The sequence below is a fragment of the Rattus norvegicus genome, chromosome 9 (assembly GCF_021556685.1).
Source record: "Rattus norvegicus strain SHRSP/BbbUtx chromosome 9, alternate assembly SHRSP_T2T, whole genome shotgun sequence".
NCBI classification, from domain to species: domain Eukaryota; kingdom Metazoa; phylum Chordata; class Mammalia; order Rodentia; family Muridae; genus Rattus; species Rattus norvegicus.
The window spans coordinates 88,309,756-88,325,858 of NC_141542.1; positions in this window are offsets into that span (position 1 = coordinate 88,309,756).

The window sequence follows — 16,103 nt, forward strand, 5'->3', positions numbered from 1 at the left end:
GAGGGTCCAAGTCCACCGCAAGGAAACCTATCTATACACTGACAGAAAAGACCATAAGAGGAACCAAAATTCTATAAAATCACACCTATTTCCAGAAAGGAAAGGAGAAAGAGGAGGGGGAAAAGAAGGGGGGAGGAGGAGGAGGAAGAAGAAGAGGAGGAGGAGAAGCCTTCCCTTTAATAGCCTACTTCTCTCCTTGTTTCTTTATCTTGTATCTATGACTTTTAGACCTATAGAGTTGAGGAGCTTGTTTGGTCGTTTATCTCTCACAATTTTTATTCCTAGACAAGAACGAGCCTCCTTCATGGCTCAGTATATGCTCCATTCTACCACTGGCCACACATCCCACCCAGTTCAGAGGGGAAAACAACACAGCCTGGGGGGGGGGGGAGGTGCTAATACCACCACCTCCTGTTTATATAAACATTCCCAAGCTGCTAACCCCAACCAGCCCAGAGAGACCTTGTACTAGCTATTTATTATATGTCCTCCTATCTCTATATCTTCTTCACTTTGAGTTAGCCCAACCCTCTATTTATAGCTAATACAAGGTCAGTCTGAATACTTTATGCTGTCTTCTCCCAAAATCGGAAGTATAAAAATGTCCTTGGCATTCAGGTCTGGTGTTCCTATTTCACTGCAGTGTAACCCTGCTGCTGGTATCTGCATCTCATAATCCCATCCTTACCGTTCTAGTGTTTGAAAGGGCTCCGTATGGTCTTTTATTTGTTTCAGTGAGACACTCTTCATCTCAAGAGTTACAGGTTAACAGCCTCTACATTAAAAAAACAAAAAAGCTATGGGAGAACTATATGCTCTGACTTGGGACCCATTTGATATGATATTTTCTTGGTGGAAATACAAGAAGCAGGAGTCTAAGTTCTGAATTCCACCTACCAATGATGGTGGTGGTAGTCAGCCCAGTGTGGGCTATGACAGACGCTGGAGCAGGGCAATAGTCCCTAACTCCACCAGGACAGATGGTTGACACACTGAACAAGATAAACTACAATAGTTCAGCGTGGCTGGCCAGGCAGAAGCAGGCATTATCGAATACTTGAAAACCCAGGCAGTCCCTGACAGAGATCAGTAGGATCTATAGGCTGCCAAGGAGAAGGCAGTCCTAATCCCAACTGGGGACCCCCGGGATAGGTAGATGGTGGGTGATGGAAAAGAAGTTCAGATTAAAAACCCAAACTAAAGGCATTATATCCGTTCTCCAAAGGAGCAATCCTCAATAGCTGACGTCTTATCCATAAGAGTCATGGTAAAGGTGATAAACCAGAGGTGATTTAGTTTTGTTTTGTTTTTTGTTTTGTTTTTTGTTTTTTTTTCCTTTTTCTTTTTTTTGGAGCTGTTAGTTTTGTTTTAAACTCTTTAAATACTTAGAGGAACCAACCAAAAATGAAAGGGACACTCCAAAGTCTTAAGCATGATATCAGTACATTTACCTTTGAGAAACTCCTAGTTTATTTGTTACTAGAATTGACATTTCATGCTGTGTTGAACTATTCATGAAATTTCTATCAATGAAAATTCCATTTGAACTATATAATTGCTCTTCAGTAGGGACTTTTGGAAAGTCAACGTTGATCCTATCGGCAAAACATGAGAAGTAAGCACTGACAAGAGTCCTGGCTCACCGATAACCTCTACACCCTCTCCTCAGCTTCTTAGGCGATGGCTGCGTTCCCAATATCAACACTCTGAAGTGCTCTGCCCCAGAAACCTACTCCATGCAAACATGCTCCTGTAGCTAGCTTTTAACTGTCCTTGTCCTCACAGTTGATTGACATCCTCTCTCTTGTCTTCGCTTTCTCCCTAACCTGCTTAGCTTCCATGGCCCATCAACTCCATCACACCTGCCAAAATCCCTTGACTCTAGTTTTTTTCTTTCTCGCCAGCTTCCTGGCAAATTCCCAGTCCTAGATAAATGGAGCCATCTGCCTTTTGTATGTGTGACTGTGCAAGGACTGTTGAGCTCCTAAAGTTGAATTATACGTCTCCATGGTCTCTATGAATTCATGGTTATCAACTTCAAATGGATCTGAGTACTATCTGGCACTCTTCCTCCAGACTGGCTTCTGCTGATGCCACTCTACCAAAATGTCCTAGCCAGTGTCACTGGTGATTTCTATGACAACATTGCTCATTCCAAGTCACTCTTCAAAGTGACCTCACCAAAATGTTAAAAAGAATTGATTGCATTTTCAAACCCTATTTTTGGCTTTCACAATATCCAGCTACTTTCTCCTGGAACTTTGCCTTAAACCTTCTTCTCACCCCGCAGCTCCTCTTGCCTAATCATTATAATCTGGAAGAGTTCACTGCCACTCATGTGTTGAAAGGATAAATTTACAACTCCAAAAAGACTTATGTACCCTTTTTGAGACATGGTCTCATTCTGTAGCCTACCTAGGTTGGCTTATGTATCCCAAGTACTGAGAATGTAGGTGTGAGCCCCCAAGTACAGATCCAGAACAGCTTTTCTAGGTATGTCCAATGGCTTACTTAGGGTTTTACTGCTGTGAACAGACACCATGACCAAAGCAACTCATATAAGGGCAACACTTAATTGGGGCTGGCTTACAGGTTCAGAGGTTAAGTCTATTATCACAAAGAAGGGAACATGGCAGCATCCAGGCAGGCATGGTGCAGGAGGATCTCAGAGTTCTACAGCTTCATCTAAAGGCTGCTAGAAGAAGACTGACTTCCAAGCATCTTTAAGCCCACACCCACAGTGACACACCTACTCTAACAAGGTCATACTAACCCAACAGGGCTGCACCTTCTAATAGTGCTATTCCCTGGGTTGGGCCCTTATAAACCACCTTATTCACTAACAAGTTCCACAGAGACCTTTGATACTCCCAAAAAAAGGTCACTTTTTTCCCACTCTCCATCACCTAGCCTCCCATGGTGTTTCCAAGTCAGGAAAAGAATCAGCTTGAAAGAGAGAATTGGGGCTATCAAGCTTTCTCCCTGGTCCTGCCGTACCACATTCTATCACTCACTGATGGTGTCGGGTCTACTATTTAAATATTTACTTGACTCCTCACACTGTTTTCCACCCCCACCTTTTTTTATTCATATGAATACACCATAGCTATCTTCAGACACACCAGAAGAGGGCATCGGATCCCATTACAGATGGTTGATGGCCACCATATGGTTGCTGGGAATTGAACTCAGGACCTCTGGAAGAGCAGACAGTGCTCTTAACCACTGAGCCATCTCTCCAGCCCTTCTACCCCCATCTTAACCTCTACTAGTGTGGAACCAAAGGAAAATTCCACAAGCTACACCCCTCCCCCAAGAAAAATTCCCCTGCCGGGAAATTCCACCAATTATACCTCCCCCACCCATTTGTGGTTTTATGACCTAGCTACACCCTGTCCTCGTGGTAGTCTCATGACCAGCAGGACCCGCAGGGACTTTCTACCATCCAAAACCACAACATTGCTCCAGGCACCAAGGACAATGTGACCACAGCGTAGATCAATGAAGTTAAAGGGGAAATGGTTCCAACCAATCCTTTTGTGCCTCGATGTACCCATCCCCATTCCTGTGACTTTTGTGGTTCTTGTGCTTAAAAATAGCCTGTATCCACATGTAGAATGGGGTTCTTCTCCTCCTTCTCCCTCTTGAAGGCTGAGGAACTCTGGTGCGCCGGAATAAAAACCTCTTGCTGATTGCATCGAATCTCGGCTCTGGTGGTCTTTGGTGGTGGTCCTTCGGGTCCAACACTAGCATCCACTTCTCCTGCAATCATTGTCTATATATCTCTCTTCTGCCCTCCAAAGCCAAAGTTTGCTGGTTGTTTGTCATCATCATCTGTTTTCCTTTTTGTACTCTAGAATAAATCTGGTGAGTAAATCCCTAAACTAAAACTTTACTGGCTTATCATTCTCTTACTATTGTGACTAAAGTCTACAGTAGCCTATTTGAATAGACTCAATTCAGTACCCTAGCAGAGTGTCTTCTCTCACTCTTTATGATAGAGATACCCAGGTGTCTCCTAGCTCTCCTAAAGACCTTCATTCTAAAATCTTTTTGGCCTTGACACAAACTGACTTCTCTTCCTCAAACGATCTCTCCCACTTCTTGCTCTAACAAACATCCTTCTTTTATTGTTGAGATCCTTGGGAACTGGAAATTGAACACAGGTCCTCACACATGTGAGGCAAATGTGCTAACCCTAAGCCATACCCATGTGTTTTTAATTTATTTGTTTGCTTCTCTTATTTTTGTCACAGAGTTTTTGAAAGATACCAGTTCAAAAATGTAACTCCATTGTGAAGGTTCCCTACTCTTCCTATGTTATTGAGGAAAAGCCCTAGCCTGTGAATACCTCAGCAAGTGCCCGGAATCAACCAGGATGTCACATAGTCTGTCAGAGCAAAATCATGGTTTTAGCAGTCATGGGACATTGAGCAGAGATCAAGTGTCACCTGTGGCAGCCAAGGACTTCCTTCCAGAGACATCTGTTCAGATGAAGCCAGGAGTTTGACCTAACTAAAAAGAATTTCAAAGTGAGTTTATATGAAGCAGATTGAAGTTTATCTTTTAATTTTTTAAAGATTTATTATTAATACTGATGTGACATGTATGAACCTTTGCTACTAGCTAATCCATCATGGCGTCTTCAGGCATGAAATAGATAAGAATCCTACAGCATTTTTGTTTGATCCATATGTTGGGGTCTAGAAATCACCTCACAAACCACACAAATTCTAATCTCAATCAGACAGAGATAGTTTATCAAGATGTGCCCCAGGACGGATTGACCAGATTCAGGAACTGAGCTGTGACCTTGAGTTAAGGTTCTACAGAGATTTTTTACACCTGAGATCTACAAATGTCTGTGCTATGTTATTCCACCAGTCAGGATTTAGGGATAGAGGATTTTCTTAGGGACATGTCTTTGTTGTACATTTATCCTGCTCCCATTGGTTGGGGTATTCATCTGTGGCAGGGGACTTGCCTTGTCTAATATTAATGTCAACTTGTCCACTAGGATTGGACTTGTCTAACATTCATGTCTTAACTTGCCAACCACAATGCCAGTTACTCATGTGCATGTCTCTTTCTACCAAAGAAGTCAGTTCCCAGGAAGGTCTTGGGGACTTAAACTTTACTTGACCACTACTTGAAATGGAAGTCTTATTTTAAATAGTTTCTTATGTCTCTTAAGTTGGGGTTCATTATAGGGCAACTTACAAAAGCAAATACCATAAAAACTTATACACAGGTCAGGAAGTGCTGCTAGGTTTGGGTCCAAGCTTATTGTGGGCAACTGTACAAAGCAGTTCTATTGAATTCTATCATGATCGATTTCCAAGGGCATAAAACATAACAGAATATATAATCAACTTAGCATTAGAAAGTTTCCTATTAACAGCAAAAATGCATGAGAAAGTTTTCTTATAATGCAAGCTAGATAGGTAACAATAGGCCTTAATATTTTACCTAGGCCTTAACAGTATAAGGGTTATGAGTTTAGGCTAATGCTTCTTGTATTATGTTAATTTGGGTTCCCAAAACTGCGTGAGAATCTGCCTGTCTGCATGAAATACACTAAGGGAACCCTGTCCCCAGTTGGTTTTGATTGGTAAATAAAGTTGCCAGTGGCCAATGGCTGGGCAGGGAAAAGCAGAGGTGGGACTTTTAGGATTCCTGGGCAAGGGACAGAGGAAAAAGGAGGAGAACCATGCCAGGAGGAGAACCAAGACATCATGCCTGAGAAGGAGCAGGAAAGAGAGCATAGCCACCATGTAGGAGCAAGGAATAGCAGCCCCAAGAGAGGTGCCTGACCGGGTCCAGCAAAGATGTGATATAGATTTTAGTAAGTAATAGCGGGAGTATCAGAGGAAGGTGGATTAGCCATGTGGAGGTTAAGAAGTGGCCCAACCATTGAGCTGTTTAAGGCCTATGAAAATATAAAGGCTGTGTGTGTGTACGTGTGTGTGCGCGTGCATGCATGGGTTTTATTCAGGAACCCAGAACATTGGGCCAGGTAGGGAGGAATACTACCCAAATCAATTTGAGTTTTAATTGGATATTGCTACATATAAGTAGAATAATTCTCATATAAATTAAAGAAAGGCTCCATTGGATAGATCATAGTAAACGAGAATCTGAGCCTGTGAACCAATTTCCAGACTTGAGCAAGGTTGCAGACCAGAACCCTTTGGACTAAAGGACAGCCAAGTTCCACTGAGCAAGGACCTTGACAAAATACCTGAGAGTTTAACTATAAGCCTTTCTCCAGTCCTTCCCCAGAGTGACCTACAATCTTTTACAAGGGTAACTATACACTGAGGAGAAGTAAAATAATCAGACTTTCTGGTATCTATTGGATACTGGTTCTGAATTGACCCTGATTCTAATAGCCCTCCAGTTAAAGTAGGGGCTTATGGAGGTCAGGTGATTAGAGGAGTTTTTAAATAAGTCCAACTCACAGTAGGCCCATGTATTTGAATGCTTAGTCACCAGGGTGTGGAACTTTTAAAAGGATTAGGAAGTATGGCCTTGTTGGAATAGGTGTGGTCTTGTTAGAGGAAGTGTTCGTTTCACTGGGGTGGGCTTTGAGGTTCAAAAGGCCATGCTAGACAGAGTCTCCCCCTCACCTCTCTGCCTGTGGATCAGGATGTAACTTTCAACTACTTCTCCAGCACCATGTCTGCCATGCCTGCTGCAATACTTACCGCCATAATGAAAATGGACTAAACGTTGAAACTATAAGCAAACCCCCTAATTAAATGCTTTCTTACGTAAGAGTTGACTTAGTCATGGTGTCCCTTCACAGCAATAGAACAGTAACTAGGACAAGGTGTCAGTGGCAGGGATGATGTTTAGAACCTTTGACAGGCCACTATAGGTGAATCACAGAAGAGACCTTTGAGATTTTGGAGCAAGGCTCTACCATCTGTAGGCAACTCTTCTTTCTTTGAGAAACACCTCTTTGGCTTCTAATAGGTCTTAGTGGAAAATAAACGTTTGTTAGTGGGTCATCAAGTTACCGTGTGACCTGAGTTGCCCATCATAAGCTGGACATTATCAGATTCACCAAGCTTTAAAGTAGGGCATGCACAGCAGCAATTTATTAGCAAATGGGCCTTCAGGATCATTCAGATGGATAGATAGATAGATAGATAGATAGATAGATAGATAGATAGATAGATAGATAGATAGATAGAGTCAGGGTTTCTATTCCTGAACAAACATCATGACCAAGAAACAAGACAAGAAGTTAGGGAGGAAAGGGTTTATTCAGCTTACACTTCCACATTGCTGTTCATCACCAAAGGAAGTCAGGACTGGAACTCAAACAGGTCAGGAAGCAGGAGCTGATGCAGAGGCCGGGGGCGGGGGGGGATGTTACTTACTGGCTTGCTCCCTGTAGCTTGCTCAGCTTGCTCTCTTATAGAACCCAAGACTACCAGCCCAAGAATGGCATCACCCACAATGGGCTGGGTCCTCCCCTCTTGGTCACTAGTTGAAAAAATGCCTTACAGCTGGATCTCATAGAGAAATTTCCTCAACTGGGGCTCTTTTCTCTGTGATAACTCCAACTTGTGTCAAGTTGGCACACAAAACCAGCCAGTACAGTGTGTGTGTGTGTGTGTGTGTGTGTGTGTGTGTGTGTGTGTGTGTGTACACCTGACTGTGCTGAACAGGTCTTGAAAGCACAAGCAAGTTATATGAAAAAAAATTGCCCCAATGGTGGCACTTGTCTTTAATTACAGAACTTTGAAGCCAGAGGTGGATAGATCTCTGAGTTTGATCCAGTTCAACCTGGTCTAAAGAGTGGGTTCCAGGACCCCAGGGCTACATAGAGAAACCCTATCTCAGAAAATGAAGGAGGAGAAAGAGGAAGAAGAGAAAAAGAAGGAAAACAACAAGCAGAAATTGCCCAGATGTCTATGGTTTCTGCTCCTGTTACTATGGTCTGATGCCAAGCATGTACCTATAGACTCATGGGTATACCCTATGATTTTTTGATTGAGGAAAAGAAGACTAGGGCCTGGTTTACTGATGATTCTATACATTATGCAGGCATCACCTGGCAGTGGACAGCTGCAGTATTATAGCCACTCTCTGAGACAACCCTGGAAGACACCAATGAAGAAAAATCTTCACAGTGGACTGAACTTTGGGAAGTACTCATAGTCATGCAATTTATTTGGAAGAGAAAATGGCCAGATGTGTGATTATTCACTGGCTGACTCATGGGCTATAGCCAATGGATTGGCTGGATGGTCAGGGTCTTGGAAAGAGCATGCCTGGAATTGATGAGAAAGTCATCTGGGGAAGAAGTATGTGGATAGATCTCTCCAAATGGGCAAAGGATGTGAAGATACTTGTGTCCCATGCAAATGCTCATTGAAAGGAGAGGTCAGCAGAGGATGAGTTTAATAATCAAGTACATATGGTGACCTCCTTTGTGGACAATCAGCTTCTTTCCCCAATCATCCCTGCCACTGCCCATTGAACCCATGAACTAAGGTAGGAGAGATGGAGGTTATGCATGAACTTCCGCTCATCAAGACTAACCTGGCTACAGCTGCTGCTGTGTGCCATCATCTGCCAACAGCAGAGATCAACACCGAGCCTCAGATGCAGGCCCAGGGTGACTAGTCAGTGACCTGGTGACAGGTCAACTACAACTTCTTCTGTGGAAAGGACAACACTTTGTCCTTACTGGAGTAGATACTTATTCATGTTATAGATTTGCCTTTACTGCTCATAATGCTTCTGCCAAAACTATCAGCCATGGACTTACAGAATGCCTTATCTACCATCATGGCACTCCACACACTATTGCTTCCAACCAAGGAACTCACTTCACAGCCAGAGGAGTGTGACAGTGGGCCCGCAATAATGGAATCCACTGGTTTTACCATGTTCCCCACTATCCTGAGGCAGTTGGCTTGATAGAAAGATAGAAAGGGCTCGTGTAACACCATTACACTGCCAAGTTAGTAGCTGCAGCTTGGAATGCTGGGGCAGAGTTCTCCCGAGGAAGTATATTCTTTGAATCCAATATATAGTACAGTTTCTTCCACAGTCAGGTCCAATAGCAAGGGGTAGAAAATGGAATAATTCCACTCGCTATCAACCCTAATGACCCACTAGGAAAATTTTTGCTTCCTGACCCCATGACATTCAGTTCTGCTGGCCTGGAAGTTTTGGTTCCAGTAGTAGAGTTTGCCAGGAGACACAACAAACAATCCATTGAGCTAGAGACTCAGCCTTCCCTCTGGCTATTTTGGGTTTCGGAAGCCCTTAAGCCAACAGACTAAGAAAGGAGTAACAGTGTCAGGAGGGGTGATTGATCTGTATTGTGGTTCTGAGTTCAGCCTCACAAAGGGGTATAAGAACTTGCCTCACCAGAGGCACTCCACTGCATTTACCCTATGCCCACTGTTGGGTGATGGGCTCTCTAGAAGCACTGATACACCTCTCAGGGGTTGAGAGAATGCAGCCCAGGTTGGGGCCTCAGCCCCAGTGAGAAATGACATAGGCTGAGGCAGAAGCTAGAATACCCAAGCTCCCAGACATCCAGCAGCTGGAAACCGCATGAAGTCAGGAACAAAGGGGGTCCCAGGGTCTGTGAAGAGGCCAGGCTGGGGATTCTCAAACTCTTAGACATCCTGACATCACTGGAAGTCACAGAGGAGTGAAGAACGCAAAGGAAGCCGGTGGGCTGAGGACAAGCCCCAGTCAGGGTGGTGGTGGTGGTGGGGTGGGTGTTGGAAAAACTCCAGGTTAGCTCATCAGACATTGTCCTTAGCTCATGAGCGATTGTCTGAGCATGCAGGAGGGCCATCTGCGGGAAACTTAGAGGGTAAGGTTCTGTAGATGAAAGTTTCACACGGTGGTTCTTGATGAGAGAATCCCTGGTTCCAAACTGTTTATTGATTGTTCATCGTGGAAATGGGTGCATACTCCTCCTCAGAGTGAATCAGAGATTAAATACCTTTTGCAAGAAGGAATGTCTGGAAAGAGAAGCTTATTGGCTAAACCCTCAGGGTCTCTAGATACTTCCTTAGCTTGGAGAACTCTGTTCTGATCTGTGTGATCATAGTTTACATTCCTGTGTAGGGAGTGGTCACCACATGGCAGGGGCCTGGTCAGAAGCAGGTGAGGCTCCTACCATCCTCTGTATGAGGTTCTGGGACTTCCAACCCACTTAAGCTTATCAAGGTTCCTGGCACAGTTCACTGCCCTATTACCAAGAGGATCTTGGATTGCCTCTCCACAATGGAGAAAGATTAGGTCTGGAGTGTAGGCGATCCTTTAGGGTATCCCTTGATGCTACTGAATCCTTGATTAAAGTCAATGGGAAACTGCAACTACCTAATTCAGGCCGGATGACAAAGGGCACCGATCCTTCAGGAATGAAGATATAGATCATTCCTCCAGGAAAGAAACCAAGCCACAATGAAGTGCTTGCTTGAAGATGAGGAAATAAAAAAACAGGTAGAAGGTTATAAATACCAGTTAAGACTATATACCAGTTACAGAAATGAGGATTATAACATGAGTGTTTCTATCGTATTTTGTTAATGATCTGTCTGAACAGATATTTGTGTTTTCTTTACTTGATTTATCATATAAATCGAGTAAACACATTGTGTGTAACATCAATGAAGAGAATATCAGTGGCTATCATATTTAAGTTTTGAGATATCAAACAGTATCCCTCAAGGGACACTGCCACCTATTCTAAATATATAATGTGCTTGTGAATGTATATGGGATAGTTCTATTATGTCAGGCATATTTTTGACTTGGTAATTGTTTTCATTTGTTTGTTTTCAAGACACAACTTTTCTGGGTAATTGCCTTGGCTGTCCTGAGACTCTATTTGTAGACCAGGCTATCCTTGAACTCACAGAGATCTACCTGCCTCTGCCTCCCAGGTGCTGGGATTAAAATCATGTGCACGCCTGGCTCTGCTTATTTTCATTTGAAGGTTAAACATACCATCAAAGATATGATTGTGTGTCAATTTGGCAAAGTGTGAACTTGTGATGGCTATTTTTGGTCGTCAGATTGACTACATCTAAAATTAACTAAAACACAAGAAGCTACATATACCTGTGAGGGATTTTTCTCTAAATTAAATAAAGTCTGGATCTGTTGAGGTGGGGATACCCATCTTTAATCTGGGTCCCACCTTCTGCTAGCAGCCTACATGAAGAACAAGGAAGAAGAAGCTTTTGTTCTTTGGCTGTTTTCTCTCAATGTTGCTGGAAAGTCCATTCATTTACTGGCATTAGCACATACTTCTTATGGTTTCTGGCATCTACTGAAATCCAGCTGATACATCTAGCTTTGTGGATTGAACAAATACTGGCTCCTTGGACCTTCCATTATAGACAGCTAATGTTGGATTGACTGAATTTCAGCCTGTAAGGCACGCTAATAAATCACATAGATGATAGATAGATAGATAGATAGATAGATAGATAGATAGATAGATAGATAGATATGATAGATAGATAATTTAGAAATCAAATGTATATGTAATTTGGAAATTAAGCAGGATATTGAAATATATATAGATATACATATAGATATTTCAATCTATCACTTCTGTTCTTCTAAAGAACCCTGACTAATACGTATGTATATGTATGTCTGTGCACACAGCACATAGGATCCCCTGTCTCTGGAGCTAGAGTCATAAACTACCCATCTGATGTAATTACAGGGAACCTAAATGCTCTTAGTTACAAGCCCAGAACTGGGGTTCTTAAGAAGAGGTAGAAGAAGAAGAAGAAGAAGAAGAAGAAGGAGGAGGAGGAGGAGGAGGAGGAGGAGGAGGAGGAGGAGGAGGAGGAGGAGGAGGAGGAGGAGGAGGAGGAGGAGGAGAAGGAGAAGGAGAAGGAGAAGGAGAAGGAGAAGGAGAAGGAGAAGGAGAAGGAGAAGGAGAAGGAGAAGGAGAAGGAGAAGGAGAAGGAGAAGGAGAAGGAGAAGGAGAAGGAGAAGGAGAAGGAGAAGAAGAAGAAGAAGAAGAAGAAGAAGAAGAAGAAGAAGAAGAAGAAGAAGAAGAAGAAGAAGAAGAAGTCGTCGTCTTGAAGAAATTTAAGCCTGGGGTTCATAGAAAGAAAAGTGACTAAGAAAAGGACAGTACATCTCCAAGTACAGGTGTAGGTGTCTCAAGAGAGTTGCCCTTAAGTCCCTCTACAGTAACTATAGACATCATTTGGTGGCATCTGTAGTCACATCTCAAATGGTTGTGAAGGAACTTAAATGTGGTTCCTCAAGAGCACTGGACAGAATCATAGCTGATCAGATGAAATCCTAGGTGACAAAGTTACACAAGGTAGTTAAGATATGGTTTTTTACTATAGATGAAGTTTACAATGTTGTTTGTGGACATCCCAGAGGGCAGCAGGATTTTATCTGGGAAAGAAGAAAGATATTCAACCATCATGTATTCTTAGGCCTTCCCTGAGCATGGTTCATTGTTGATCAAAATATCTCTGTATAAAAGGAATATTGTTTCTTTGTATCAAATGATGTTAATTGTTCAGGAATTTTTGACTCTCTGTTGAAGATGTGTGTAGACCAAACTTGCGGGAGAGGAACTTTGTTTCCTTTCTGTGTTGCCTTAGTTTTTCTTGTTTTTCTCCCTTGTGTCTGTAACCACTTTATAATACTTCTCTCTCCCTTCCTGTTACTGAGGGTAAAAAAAAAAGTCTAAACACACTTCTAACTTCACTAGCTTTCAGGTGATTTAAAAATGGCTAAATCTGGAGGTTACACAGCTGGGGGATGCATGATTAGTTTCCCACTGACTTTGTCATAGATAAAACCCCTATCATGTAGGTCATAGTAACAGATGTCTAGTTACTTTTTAGGGGCATAAAGGCCACTTTTGATGAAAACACTGACTCTTCAGCTGGGCTTGCAGATGTCCAGTGCACGACCGGAACAAGCTGAGAAGCCTTGACATCTCTTTGCTCACATTACATTTATTCACTTTGTCACCTTGACATTGGGGACAGATTTTTCTCAACTCTGCATGTAGATATGTTGACTATTTGAGAAGTATTTTGTCCAGGACTGTGCTGTGGGGTTGACCTAGACTTGCCTTCTTTCTCTTTTCTCACCAGCTGTCACAATTGGAGCACCAGAACATGAAAGGGGGAGAGGGATGGCCTGAGAATTACGAAGAGTCTCCACCTATACTGAGAGCACACCGCCATGTCCTCCTCCTTAGTCCATCCGCTGCAGAAGCTCCGAGCCATAGACTTCTCCTATTGCCCTGGGCACTCGCTGCGAGTCTCCTCTGGGATCTGCCTGCTTCATTCATCCTTGCTCTCCACAACTAGAGTAACCCAACACAGAATAAATGCCACTCTGCCCAAAGTTTTCTAAAGCTTCCTTCTCCTTTAGAGTATACAAATGGTTCATGGCACCTCATTCCACCTGGCCACTCCACTTCTGCTTTTTCTTCTCTGTGTTGGAATGAGTCTTTGCTCCCTGTTGAGCCTCAAACCCCACCAGCACACTCCCTGTGCAGGGCCTTTGCACTTGCTGGTTTTTTTTTTTCACCCCAGAACATAGGCCTTCAAGTTTCCTGGAGCTTGCTATCTCTCACTCAGTGTTGAGCTCTTCACTCAACTGTGATTAGAGGAGTTTTCTCTGATAAGCCTGTATAAACTTGCAGAAATCCCTGTTCTGAGCCAGGTGAGGCAGGCCTGCAAACAACTGTGGCTCTCTCCTGGCCTACTATTGTCTTTGATAGGGGAAGGTATCTTCATCTAACGCCCTGTAAGTTTTATTAATTCCTTTTTTAATTAACTTTTCTTCTCTGAGACTGCTGACTCTATATTTTCTCCATTCAGTTTTTTTTTCATAATATATTCTGATTATGGTTTCACCTCCTCCAACTCCTCCCAGACTTCCCCACCCACCCAAATCCAAACCCTTTCCATCTCTCTCTCTCTTTCTCTCTGGAAAAAAAAAACAGGCTAGGAAACATACTCCCACACACAGAAAACCCATAAAAACAAAATTTAAAAAACCAAAATATATAAGAAAAATATTTATAAGGTAAAAACAACAGGCAAAGCACTATGACACCCAAAAATCTCCAAAAATTCCATTGAGTTCATTTTGTATTGATCATCTACCATTAGGTCTGAGGCCTCCCTTAAATGTGACTTGTCTCTCCAGAGAGACTCGGTCGGAGAAAACTAACTCGTGAGCAGTTAGCAATTGGGAGATAGCTTCTGTGTTAGACATGGGGGCTTGTGTCTACTTCTCTGAGCACTGGGATCCCCTCTGCTTTAAACTGGTGCAGGCCCTGTGCATGCTGCCATAGCTTCTGTTAGATCCACGGAGCAGGCCTTGAGTTTAATCAGATAGTGGTTGATTGCCCCCCATAGCTTTTGTGCCACTATTGTACCTGAGCAGGTAAGTCGTTACTGTGTATCAAGACTCTTGGAGGGCAAGAATTCACCCTTTATCATTGCCTTTCACCACAGAGTAGCTCCTTGTATCAGTTACCCTTCTATGACTGTGATAAGACAACATAACCAAGGCAACTTAGAGAAAAAAAGTTTATTTGGATGTAGGTTTATAAATCTAAGTCTAAACCTACATTATTTGGAGTTCTAGAATGCTTCAACCCCCCTTCTAACCCACCAACCAATGATAGGGGAAGAAGAAGATTTATAGGAAAAGGAGGCTGTGGACCTGTTTAGACGTAGTTCTTTGGGGCAGTTCCATTCTTTGTTGTTAGAATACTAGCAGCTCAGTCCAATAACAAACACCAAACATGGGTCAGCAGCAGTGGCTCGATCCAGCTGAAACTGCAAGGCTCAGACAAATCAGTATGAGTCAGTGAAAGCAGCAAGAATCAACCAGAATACCACAAGGAGTTCTTCGGTGAAGTAAAAACCAGTGAAAACCAGAAAAGACTAGCGAAGCATTACATGGCCAGCCATGCAAGAGCATCTTTTCACTGCCTGTGGGGTTCTACTTATACCCTTTCCAAACATCACATGGCCTGTCAAGCATCTGCTTCAACAAAACATCTCACAAGACTGCTTCCAGAAAAACATCATATGACACAACTGAGTTCCCAAAGAAACCAGAAATTTCCACTCCATTTGGACTTAACAGTTCTAGAGGGTAAGAGACCATGATGGCAGGAGCTGGAGGCTAAGAGCTTACTCTTGAACTGTAAGCACAAAACAGAGAGAATGAACTAGAAATGGTGCTGGTCTTTACTCTCAAAGCCTATCCTCAATTTCTTCTTTACCCCAACAAGGCCACACCTCCTATGCTTCTCCAAACAGTGCCATCAAAAACTGGAGACCAAGTCTTCAAATGTCACAGACTACGGGCACATTTCTCATGAAAACCATAAACAATGCTCAGATTATTTTTGTTTGGTTGGTTTTTGTTTGGCGCTTGTTTTTGCTTTGCTTGCTTGCTTATTTATTTATTTGTTTGTTTGTTTGTTTATTTATTTATTCGAGAAGGTCTCACAGTGTTGCCCAGGCTGGCCTTAGGCTTCACAATTCTCCTTTTCCTCTCCCTCCATGTATTGGGATTATAAATATGTGGCATAAAACCTTACACTTTGTATATATGCATATGCACAGCATTCTTAATAAATATTTATGAGAAGCATTTGCCTTAATATTATCTTATTAATCCATGACTCACTGTTTCTGTGGTATAAATTCTTCTGGTTACATATACATGTACTCCTAGAACATTAAGTGCCTGTTTGAACACACTTTCCACTTTTGGACTGCCTTCTTGCTCAGTCTATTTGCTGAACCTAATGAAGCACGCTTATCTTCCCCTAGGCTTATCAACCTCTAGGCCTTCAATGTCATTAACTTTACAAACTTGTTTACCTTTAGCCTCTCTCTTCCACTGCTAATTTGCATTCATAATTTCAACACCCTCTGTGCTTGCTAGATTTATGTCAACGTGACACAGACTATAGTCACCTGAGAGGAGGGAACCTCAACTGAGAAAATGTTCCTACCCCTATGAAATCAGGCTGCGGGCCAGCCTGAAGAGCATTTTCTTGAGTGGATGATGGGAGTAGGGAGCTCATGTGG